Source organism: Oncorhynchus clarkii, chromosome 29 (assembly GCF_045791955.1).
Source record: "Oncorhynchus clarkii lewisi isolate Uvic-CL-2024 chromosome 29, UVic_Ocla_1.0, whole genome shotgun sequence".
NCBI lineage: Eukaryota > Metazoa > Chordata > Actinopteri > Salmoniformes > Salmonidae > Oncorhynchus > Oncorhynchus clarkii.
The window spans coordinates 35,111,511-35,123,703 of record NC_092175.1 but is presented as its reverse complement, the minus strand read 5'-3'; the positions used below and the strand labels follow the sequence as shown (position 1 = coordinate 35,123,703).

Sequence of the window (12,193 nt, the reverse complement as noted above, 5' to 3'; positions counted from 1 at the left end):
GGCAAAAAGTGCTCTTCACTGACGAGTCACGGTTTTGTCTCACCAGGGGTGATGGTAAACACCTGTCTATATAAGGTCCCACAGATGACAGTGCATGTCAGAGCAAAAATCAAGCCATGAGGTCGAAGGAATTGTCCGTAGAGCTCAAAGACAAGATTGTGTCGAGGCACAGATCTGGGGAAGGGTAACAAAACATGTATGCAGCATTGAAGGTCCCCAAGAACACAGTGGCCTTCATCATTCTTTAATGCAAAATGTTTGGAACCACCAAGACTCTTCCTAGAGCTGGCCACCCGGCCAAACTGAGCAATCTGGGGAGAAGGGCCTTGGTCAGGGAGGTGACTAAGAACCTGATGTTCACTCTGACAGAGCTCCAGAGCTCCTCTGTGGAGATGGGAGAACCTTCCAGAAGGACAACCATCTCTGCAGCACTTCACCAATCAGGACTGTATGGTAGAGTGGCCAGACGTAAGCCACTCCTCAGTAAAAGGCACATGATAGCCCACTAAAGATTCTCTCACCATGAGAAACAAGATTCTCTGGTCTGATGAAACCAAGATTAAATTCTTTGGCCTGAACGCCAAGCATCACTTCTGGTGGAAACCTGCCACCATCCCTAAGGTGAAGCATGGTTGTGGCAGCATCATGCTGTGGGGATGTTTTTCAGCGACGGGGACTGGGAGACTAGGCAGGATCGAGGGAAAGCTGAACTGAGAAAAATACAGAGAGATCCTTGATGAAAACCTGTTCCAGAGCCTTCAGAACCTCAGACTGGGGCTTAGGTTCACCTTCCAACAGGACAACGACCCTAAGCACACAGTCAAGACAGCGCAGGAGTGGCTTTGAAACAACTCTCTGAATGTCCTTGAGTGGCCCAGTCAGAGTCTGGACTTGAACCTGATCGAACATCTCTGGAGACACCTGAAAAAAGCTGTGCAGGAACACTCCCCATCCAATCTGACAGCTTGAGAGGATATGCAGAGAAGAATGTGAGAAACTCCCCAAATACAGGTGTGCCAAGCTTGTAGCGTCATACCCAAGAAGACTCGAGGCTGTAATCGCTGTCAAAGATGCTTCAACAAAGTACTGACTAAAGGGTCTGAATACTTATGTAAATGTCATATTTATTTATTGTTATTATTTTTTAATTTGCTAAATTTCTAAAACATGTTTTTGTTTTGTCATTATGGGGTCTTATATGTAGATTGATGAATAAAAAAAACAACGTAATCCATTTTAGAATAAGGCTGCAACGTAACAAAATGTTGAAAAAGTCAAGGGGTCTGAATACTTTCCGAATGCACTGTATATACACTGAGTGTACAAAACATTAGGAACACCTTCCTAATGTTGAGTTGCACCCCATTTTGCTCTCGGAACAGACTCAATTCTTATATAAAGGTTCAATGAAAAATAAAGAAAATAAACATTTGTTGGGGGCACGGACTCGACAAGGTGTCCACAGTATTCTACAGGGATGCTGACCCATGTTGACTCCAATGCTTCCCACAGTTGTGTCAAGTTGACTGGATGTCCTTTGGGTGGTGGACCATTCTTGATACACACGGAAAACTGTTGAGCGTGAAAATTCCAGCGGTGTTACAGTTCTTGACATACCCAGTCCAAAGGCACATAAATCTTTTGTCATATACACTGATTGAAGGGGATTTAACAAGTGAAATCAATAAGGGATCATAGCCTTAACCTGGATTCACCTGGTCAGTCTATGTCAGTGTATATTCGTCTGCAACGGACCTTTAGCACAGACATAAGGAACCACTGACCTGCAGAAGCACTGAGGGATGTCCCACAGTCCGTAGAGGGGGAACAGGAAGGGCGTGTTGCTGTAATGCCCCAGACAACACAGGAAGTGCTGCGTTGCTCTCATGCCCTCCCCCGTGCAGACCTCTGGGGTCACCATGGCAATGGTGTGCAGGAAGAGATGCTGCAGGTTCTCTGTCAGCTTCTTGGTCTGTAGGAAGTCCCAGAAGGAGAAGTCTGAGAAGTCTGGAGAGACAGGAGAGCAGGGAATACCAGGGGAGAGAAGTCTGGAGAGAGAGGAGAGCAGGGAATACCAGGGGAGAAAAGTCTGGAGAGAGAGGAGAGCAGGGAATAGCAGGGGAGAGAAGTCTGGAGAGAGAGGAGAGCAGGGAATACCAGGGGAGAGAAGTCTGGAGAGAGAGGAGAGCAGGGAATACCAGGGGAGAGAAGTCTGGAGAGAGAGGAGAGCAGGGAATACCAGGGGAGAGAAGTCTGGAGAGAGAAGAGAGCAGGGAATACCAGGGGAGAGAAGTCTGGAGAGAGAGGAGAGCAGGGAATACCAGGGGAGAGAAGTCTGGAGAGAGAAGAGAGCAGGGAATACCAGGGGAGAGAAGTCTGGAGAGAGAGGAGAGCAGGGAATACCAGGGGAGAGAAGTCTGGAGAGAGAGGAGAACAGGGAATACCAGGGGAGAGAAGTCTGGAGAGACAGGAGAGCAGGGAATACCAGGGGAGAGAAGTCTGGAGAGACAGGAGAACAGGGAATACCAGGGGAGAGAAGTCTGGAGAGAGAGCAGAGCAGGGAATACCAGAGTAGAGAAGGTAAAAGAGGGAGGGATAGAGGACAGAGATAGACAGAGAGAGGACTGGGGGTAGAAGACTGGGATAGAAAGAGGACTGGAGAGACAGGACTGGGGGTAGAAGGTTGGGGTAGAGGATAGGATCGAGAGAGAGAGGGCTGGAGAGGGAGGACTGGGGGGTAGCAGGACTGGGACAGGGAGAAAGAGGACTGCTGATAGAGGACTGGGGTAGAGGACTGGGGTAGAGGACTGGGACAGGGAGAGAAAGGACTGGTGGTAGAGGACTGGTGGTAAAGGACTGGTGGTAGAGGAATGGGAGAGAAGTCTGGAGAGAGAAGAGAGCAGGGAATACCAGGGGAGAGAAGTCTGGAGAGAGAGGAGAGCAGGGAATACCAGGGGAGAGAAGTCTGGAGAGAGAAGAGAGCAGGGAATACCAGGGGAGAGAAGTCTGGAGAGAGAGGAGAGCAGGGAATACCAGGGGAGAGAAGTCTGGAGAGAGAGGAGAACAGGGAATACCAGGGGAGAGAAGTCTGGAGAGACAGGAGAGCAGGGAATACCAGGGGAGAGAAGTCTGGAGAGACAGGAGAACAGGGAATACCAGGGGAGAGAAGTCTGGAGAGAGAGCAGAGCAGGGAATACCAGAGTAGAGAAGGTAAAAGAGGGAGGGATAGAGGACAGAGATAGACAGAGAGAGGACTGGGGGTAGAAGACTGGGATAGAAAGAGGACTGGAGAGACAGGACTGGGGGTAGAAGGTTGGGGTAGAGGATAGGATCGAGAGAGAGAGGGCTGGAGAGGGAGGACTGGGGGGTAGCAGGACTGGGACAGGGAGAAAGAGGACTGCTGATAGAGGACTGGGGTAGAGGACTGGGGTAGAGGACTGGGACAGGGAGAGAAAGGACTGGTGGTAGAGGACTGGTGGTAAAGGACTGGTGGTAGAGGAATGGTGGTAGAGGACTGGGGGTAGAGGACTGGGGGTAGAGGACTGGGGGTAGAGGATTGGTGGTAGAGGACTGGGGGTAGAGGACTGGGACAGGGAGAGAGAGAGGGAGAGGAAGAAGGCGAGAGAGAGAGAGGGAGAGGGAGGAGGAGAGAGAGAAAGGAGAGAGAAAGGAGAGAGAGAGAGAAATGAGAGAGAGAGCGAGAGAGAAGTAGAGAGAGAGAGGGGGAGGGAGATAAATGGGAGAGAGGGGGAGAGAGAGGGGGAGAAAGGAGAGAGAAGGAGAAAGGAGAGAGAGGGAGAGAGGGAGAGAGTGCAATAGAAAGAAGGGAGAAAGGAGAGATAGAGAAAGGAGAGAGGGAGAAAGGAGAGAGAGGGTGTGAGAGGGAGAAAGGAGAGATATAGGGGGGAGAGAGAGGGGGAGAAAGGAGAGAGAGGGAGAAAGAGCGCGAGATAGATAAATAGGGGGAGAAAGAGTGAGAGAGTTGGAGACAATGGGGATGAGTGGGAATTGAATGGTGAGGGTGTGTGAACATTAAAAAGCAGGGTGGGGACGGGGGTGACGGGGCAGACAGGGACAAGTGAGTGTGGTCAAATATGGGACAGCTATCTTGAGCAGAGTGATTGAAGTACTCAAATTAAAAACCTATGTTCATAACCACCACTCAATAAATCAAATGTAGAGACATTACTGAACAACATTTGTATATTATCTTCAGAGATTAAATAGCTGTTTGTGCAACAGCCTTAATCTGACATTAATCGGAAAGTCAACGAAATCTGTTAGATCTTGTATCTCAACATCTGTGTGTGTGTGTGTGTGTGTGTGTGTGTGTGTGTGTGTGTGTGTGTGTGTGTGTGTGTGTGTGTGTGTGTGTGTGTGTGTTGTGTACTCTACCTGATCCACTTTCCTGTTGCGGTAGGTGAGGATGCGGGTGAAGTTTTTAAACTCTGCGTATCGGCTGACATTGGACTTGATGAGGAGGTCCACCAATGAGCCACGAGAGAACATGAGCTGGGGACGGTCACAATAGTGCCTCCAGAACAGTCTGAATTCTATGGGGCATGGAAACGTTGCTCAATTGGTATCAAGGGACTTAACATGTGCCAGGAAAACATTCCCCACACCATTACACCACCACCACCAGCCTGTACTGTTGACACCAGGCAGGTTGGAGCCATGGACTCATACTGCTTATGCCAAATCCTGGCTCTACCATCAGCATGATGCAACAGGAACCGGGATTCGTCAGACCAGGCAATGTTTTTCCACTCCTCAATTGTCCAGTGTTGGTGATCCTGTAGATACTGGAGTCACTTCTTCTTGTTTTTAGCTGATAGGAGTGGAACCCGGTGTGGTCGTCTGCTGCAATAGCCCATCCTTGACCAGGACCGATGAGTTGTGTGTTCCGTGACGCTGTTCTGCACACCACTGTTGTACTGCGCTGCTATTTGTCTGTTTGTGGTCCGCCGTTTAGCTTGCACCATTCTTGCCATTGTCCTTCCACCTCTCATCAAGGAGCTGTTTTCACCCAGAAGGCTGCCGCTGACTGGATGTTTTTTTGTTTGTCACACCGTTCTCTATAAACCCTAGACACTGTCGTGTGTGAAAAGCCCAGGATGCCGTCCGTTTCGGAGATACTGGAACCGGTGCGCCTGGCGCCGACGATCATACCACGCTCAAAGTCACTTAGGACACTTGTTTTGCCCATTCTAACGTTCAAACAAACAGTAACTGAATGCCTTGATGCCTGTCTGCCTGCTTTATATAGCAAGCCACGGCCACATGACTCACTCTCTGTAGGAGCGAGCCATTATTGTGAACGAGGTGGGGTACCTAATAAACTGGCCACGGTGTACACTCGCTGTATTATTTAAAATTGTGTGACCTTACAGTCAATCAAACATTAGGTTACACAGAAAAATAGTTACACAGTTAGTTTGGAGCATTGCACACAAGTCACGCCGTCATTGAATCATAAATGTTTCACTCCTCCATATACCGTACCAACCTTAGACATGAGGTCAAAGTTGAATCTCCGTCCCTCCTTAACGATCTTAGTATAGGTGATATTTTTCTTGGCCTCTGGTTGGCTCTCAGCTGGAGAGGGGCTGGCCTGCTCCTGTTCCACCCCTGGATCTCCTCTGTCTGGGGGGCCACCTCTCCCTCCTGTTGGGTCTGTTCTGCCTGGTGGCCACCTCTCCCTCCTGTTGGGTCTGTTCTGCCTGGGGGCCACCTCTCCCTCCTGTTGGGTCTGTTCTGCCTGGGTGGCCACCTCTCCCTCCTGTTGGGTCTGTTCTGCCTGGGGGCCACCTCTCCCCCTGTTGGGTCTGTTCTGCCTGGGGGCCACCTCTCCCTCCTGTTGGGTCTGTTCTGCCTGGGTGGCCACCTCTCCCTCCTGTTGGGTCTGTTCTGCCTGGGGGCCACCTCTCCCTCCTGTTGGGTCTGTTCTGCCTGGGGGCCACCTCTCCCTCCTGTTGGGTCTGTTCTGCCTGGGTGACCACCTCTCCCTCCTGTTGGGTCTGTTCTGCCTGGGGGCCACCTCTCCCTCCTGTTGGGTCTGTTCTGCCTGGGGGCCACCTCTCGCTCCTGTTGGGTCTGTTCTGCCTGGGGGCCATCTCTCTCTCCTGTTGGGTCTGTTCTGCCTGGGGGCCACCTCTCCCTCCTGTTGGGTCTGTTCTGCCTGGGGGCCACCTCTCCCTCCTGTTGGGTCTGTTCTGCCCCAGCATCAGGTCAGGGGCTGGAGATGCCTCATCACTGACCATCACTGGCTTTTCCTCCTCCACAGAGCTGTTCTCTACCAGACACCTCTCTACCTCCCCCTCTGAGTCTGGGGTTTGAGGGAGGGACCAAGCTTCAGCGATAGAGTTCCTTCACCTCCTCAGGCTCTTCACTGCCCACACAACGCACAACTGGTTATGAGGACATGAAACAGGTTTGTATTGGTGGACACAACTAGAATGACTGTCGGCAGTGCTGTGTAGGCTAATTATTTTAGGTGGAGATTTCTATAGTCCTCTATTCTAAATGAAGCCCTCAGCGATAGAGTTCCTTCACCTCCTCAGGCTCTTCACTGCCCACACAACGCACAACTGGTTATGAGGACATGAAACAGGTTTGTAGTGGTGGACACAACTAGAATGACTGTCGGCAGTGCTGTGTAGGCTAATTATTTTAGGTGGAGATTTCTATAGTCCTCTATTCTAAATGAAGCCCTCATCAAAGAGATTGATGGAAAATGACACGAAAAGAGTAAAGTCAGGGTCGAGCTTTGTCCCATGTGTGTGTGTGTGTGTGTGTGTGTGTGTGTGTGTGTGTGTGTGTGTGTGTGTGTGTGTGTGTGTGTGTGTGTGTGTGTGTGTGTGTGTGTGTGTGTGTGTGTGTGTGTGTTGACCTGTCACGTATCTTCAGTGGTACCTACCTGGCGTAGCAGAACAGCTGTAGGTTAGAGATTGACCTCAGAGCTCAGGGCCAGGGCCTCCTCTCCCTCCTCCAGCTTCTCCTCCCAGTCCTCCTGCACAGCCTCATAACTCTGGCCTGCCTGCTGACAACAGTCATAACTCTGGCCTGCCTGCTGACAACAGTCATAACTCTGGCCTGCTGACAACAGTCATAACTCTGGCCTGCTGACAACAGTCATAACTGGCCTGCTGACAACAGTCATAACTCTGACCTGCCTGCTGACAACAGTCATAACTCTGGCCCGCTGACAACAGTCATAACTCTGGCCTGCCTGCTGACAACAGTCATAACTCTGGCCTGCTGACAACAGTCATAACTCTGGCCTGCCTGCTGACAACAGTCATAACTCTGGCCTGCTGACAACAGTCATAACTCTGGCCTGCTGACAACAGTCATAACTCTGGCCTGCTGACAACAGTCATAACTCTGGCCTGCCTGCTGACAACAGTCATAACTCTGGCCTGCTGACAACAGTCATAACTCTGACCTGCCTGCTGACAACAGTCATAACTCTGGCCTGCTGACAACAGTCATAACTCTGGCCTGCCTGCTGACAACAGTTATAACTCTGGCCTGCCTGCTGACAACAGTCATAACTCTGGTCTGCCTGCTGACAACAGTCATAACTCTGGCCTGCTGACAACAGTCATAACTCTGGCCTGCTGACAACAGTCATAACTCTGGCCTGCCTGCTGACAACAGTCATAACTCTGGCCTGCTGACAACAGTCATAACTCTGGCCTGCTGACAACAGTCATAACTGGCCTGCTGACAACAGTCATAACTCTGGCCTGCTGACACCAGTCATAACTCTGGCCTGCCTGCTGACAACAGTCATAACTCTGGCCTGCTGACAACAGTCATAACTCTGGCCTGCTGACAACAGTCATAACTCTGGCCTGCCTGCTGACAACAGTCATAACTCTGGCCTGCTGACAACAGTCATAACTCTGACCTGCCTGCTGACAACAGTCATAACTCTGGCCTGCTGACAACAGTCATAACTCTGGCCTGCCTGCTGACAACAGTCATAACTCTGGTCTGCTGACAACAGTCATAACTCTGGCATGCCTGCTGACAACAGTTATAACTCTGGCCTGCTGACAACAGTCATAACTCTGGCCTGCTGACAACAGTTATAACTCTGGCCTGCTGACAACAGTCATAACTCTTGCCTGCCTGCTGACAACAGTCATAACTCTGGCCTGCTGACAACAGTCATAACTCTGACCTGCCTGCTGACAACAGTCATAACTCTGGCCTGCCTGCTGACAACAGTCATAACTCTGGTCTGCCTGCTGACAACAGTCATAACTCTGGTCTGCCTGCTGACAACAGTCATAACTCTGGTCTGCCTGCTGACAACAGGAGACATCCAAGTGGACACACAATATAGCACGCACGCACACACACACTAACACAGACACACAGACACACACTCTTGCCCAGACACACACTTGCAGACACACACACACACACACACACACACGCACACACGCACACACACACACACACACACTAACACAGACACACAGACACACACTCTTGCCCAGACACACACTTGCAGACACACACACACACACGCACACACACTTGCACACACACACGCACAGACACATGCACAGACACAGACACACATCCTTATGCCAAAGTCTCTCACAATAACCCTCAGGACAATCACCGTTAACACATTGTTTTGTGAAAGGTCAAAGCAGACAGACCATTACATATTCACACCTCCAATTAGTCACATTGGATAAATGAGATCATGTAATGCTTTGTGAGGATGTGCTACATCTAGAGGAACGAACACAGCTAGACTCACTTTGTACTCCTCGATCCAGGGCAGCAGTCCACTGAATTTGAAGCTGGCCCAGTTTCCGGCATACTACTTTCTCCTGTAGGATTGAGCATTGTAGGAATTGGGATCATGTCATTTTTCATACCTTGTACACAATCATGCACATTTAACTTATCAATAAATCTATTTTAATGAACAAGTATACAGACAATTCACTCCAGTACGCAGTACACTATTCTAGCACGCCTGATTCTAATAATTAGCTGGATGATAAGCTGAATCAGGTTAGTTACAACTACGGTTAGAGTTAAAACCTACAGGAGGGTAGCTCTCCAGGAACAGGGTTGGAGTTAAAACCTACAGGAGGGTAGCTCTCCAGGAACAGGGTTGGAGTTAAAACCTACAGGAGGGTAGCTCTCCAGGAACAGGGTTGGAGTTAAAACCTACAGGAGGGTAGCTCTCCAGGAACAGGGTTGGAGTTAAAACCTACAGGAGGGTAGATCTCCAGGAACAGGGTTGGAGTTAAAACCTACAGGAGGGTAGATCTCCAGGAACAGGGTTGGAGTTAAAACCTACAGGACGGTAGCTCTCCAGGAACAGGGTTAGAGTTAAAACCTACAGGAGGGTAGCTCTCCAGGAACAGGGTTGGAGTTAAAACCTACAGGAGGGTAGCTCTCCAGGAACAGGGTTGGAGTTAAAACCTACAGGAGGGTAGCTCTCCAGGAACAGGGTTGGAGTTAAAACCTACAGGAGGGTAGATCTCCAGGAACAGGGTTGGAGTTAAAACCTACAGGAGGGTAGATCTCCAGGAACAGGGTTGGAGTTAAAACCTACAGGAGGGTAGCTCTCCAGGAACAGGGTTGGAGTTAAAACCTACAGGACGGTAGCTCTCCAGGAACAGGGTTGGAGTTAAAACCTACAGGAGGGTAGCTCTCCAGGAACAGAGAGCCCTGGCCTAGGCTATTTGGAATTTGTATCTAAATTCATTATCACACAGAATGAACCCCTAACCAGAGCACCATCTCTCCCCAGTGGAATCCAATATAACTTAACACAGCTCCCTCACCCCTACCCAGCTCCTTCACCCCTTCAGACTCACCCTGACCCAGCTCTTTCACCCCCTCAGACTCACCCTGACCCAGCTCCCTCACTCCCTCAGACTCACCCTGACCCAGCTCTCTAACCCCCTCAGACTCACCCTGACCCAGCTCTCTCACCACTTCAGACTCTCCCTGACCCAGCTCTCTCACCCCCTCAGACTCTCCCTGACCCAGCTCTCTCACCCCCTCAGACTCACCCTGGCCCAGCTCCCTCACTCCCTCAGACTCACCCTGACCCAGCTCTCTAACCCCCTCAGACTCACCCTGACCCAGCTCCTTCACCCCTTCAGACTCTCCCTGACCCAGCTCTCTAACCCCCTCAGACTCACCCTGACCCAGCTCATTCACCCCTTCAGACTCTCCCTGACCCAGCTCTCTCACCCCCTCAGACTCACCCTTACCCAGCTCCCTCACCCATTCCCAGCTCGCTCACCCCCTCAGAATCATCCTTACCCAGTTCTCTCACCCCCCCCCCAGACTCACCTGTCAACATGCAAGACCCTCTTTCCAAAACGGGAGAAGGCAACAGAAATGACAGACTCAGAGAGGCCTGGAAATGAACAGAGACAGTAGACCCATTGTCAGACCGAAGATTCAACTCTTCAATCCATATCTCCGTGTGGCTTTTGTCTGAATGGCATGGTTTATTCAATTTGAATAATGCTCTACAATTCAACCTCATTGACAAGCAGCACACTGCGTTAACGGCGCCTGCTCATTCAGGTACTAGTGATGAGTATTTCTTTGAGTGTATTGCTTATTCTATTGTCAATGGGAGAGAAATGTCTAGAATGATTCTTTTTGGCCATTTGAAGTTGACAGTTGAACAAGGTTCAAATAAAATGAGTTCTATTTGAATAGCACTAGGTTTCCCCCCCTGGGGAGAAAGCAGTAGCCTCTGATGAGGAGCACACCAAGGAAACATCCACCTGGTGTCCATCTCAACAAGTGAGAGGTTTCTATTCCCTGGAGATGACAAAGAGTGAAATGTCCAGTCAGAGGCAGAGGAGTCTGGCCACAGACTGCGTTTACCCAGGCAGCCTAATTCTGATAGTTTTCCACAAAATGGTCTTTTGGCCAATCAGATCAGATCTTCTGCCAATAATTGGGCAACAGATCTGAATTGGGTTGCCTGTGTAAATGCAGCCAGAGAGAGGGGTTAGGGTAAGCGAGATTGAGAGGTAGTGCCACAGATAGAGCCCGGAAAACAACCCCATTAGGCCACTAAGGCAGCCTGGTCTCTCCATCCCTCTTCCTCCTCATCTGGCCTTGCACCGCCCCATCTCACACACACAATGGGAAAGTGATTTATTCTCAAGTACATGCCACCACTTCCCCACCTCTCCCTGTGTCATTTAAAATTGAGCATTTCTCAGCCCCAACAGAAAGCCAGAGGTACACAGTTTAACAGAGAGCATCTCTCAGCCCCAACAGAAAGCCAGAGGTTTACACTGTTTAACAGAGAGCATCTCTCAGCCCCAACAGAAAGCCAGAGGTTTACACTGTTTAACAGAGAGCATCTCTCAGCCCCAACAGAAAGCCAGAGGTGCACAGTGTTTAACAGAGAGCATCTCTCAGCCCCAACAGAAAGCCAGAGGTTCACAGTGTTTAACAGAGAGCATCTCCCAGACCAATCAGAAAGCCAGAGGTTTACGCTGTTTAACAGAGAGCATCTCTCAGCCCCAACAGAAAGCCAGAGGTTTACACTGTTTAACAGAGAGCATCTCTCAGCCCCAACAGAAAGCCAGAAGTTTACACTGTTTAACAGAGAGCATCTCTCAGCCCAATCAGAAAGCCAGAGGTTCACAGTGTTTAACAGAGAGCATCTCTCAGCCCCAACAGAAAGCCAGAGGTTTACACTGTTTAACAGAGAGCATCTCTCAGCCCAATCAGAAAGCCAGAGGTTTACACTGTTTAACAGAGAGCATCTCTCAGCCCCAACAGAAAGCCAGAAGTTTACACTGTTTAACAGAGAGCATCTCTCAGCCCAATCAGAAAGCCAGAGGTTCACAGTGTTTAACAGAGAGCATCTCTCAGCCCAATCAGAAAGCCAGAGGTTCACAGTGTTTAACAGAGAGCATCTCTCAGCCCCAACAGAAAGCCAGAGGTTTACACTGTTTAACAGAGAGCATATCTCAGCCCAATCAGAAAGCCAGAGGTTTACACTGTTTAACAGAGAGCATCTCTCAGCCCCAACAGAAAGCCAGAGGTTTACACTGTTTAACAGAGAGCATCTCTCAGCCCCAACAGAAAGCCAGAGGTTCACAGTGTTTAACAGAGAGCATCTCCACTTTTGTGTTTACATACCCTAGATTACTCATCTCATATGTAT

The 12,193-nt window shown here is 49.9% G+C and overlaps 1 pseudogene; it reads right to left on the bottom strand.

Moving 5' to 3' along the window:
• Nucleotides 1–12,193, bottom strand: part of LOC139388213 (rab proteins geranylgeranyltransferase component A 1-like) — a 44,019-nt pseudogene that overhangs the window by 19,654 nt on the left and 12,172 nt on the right.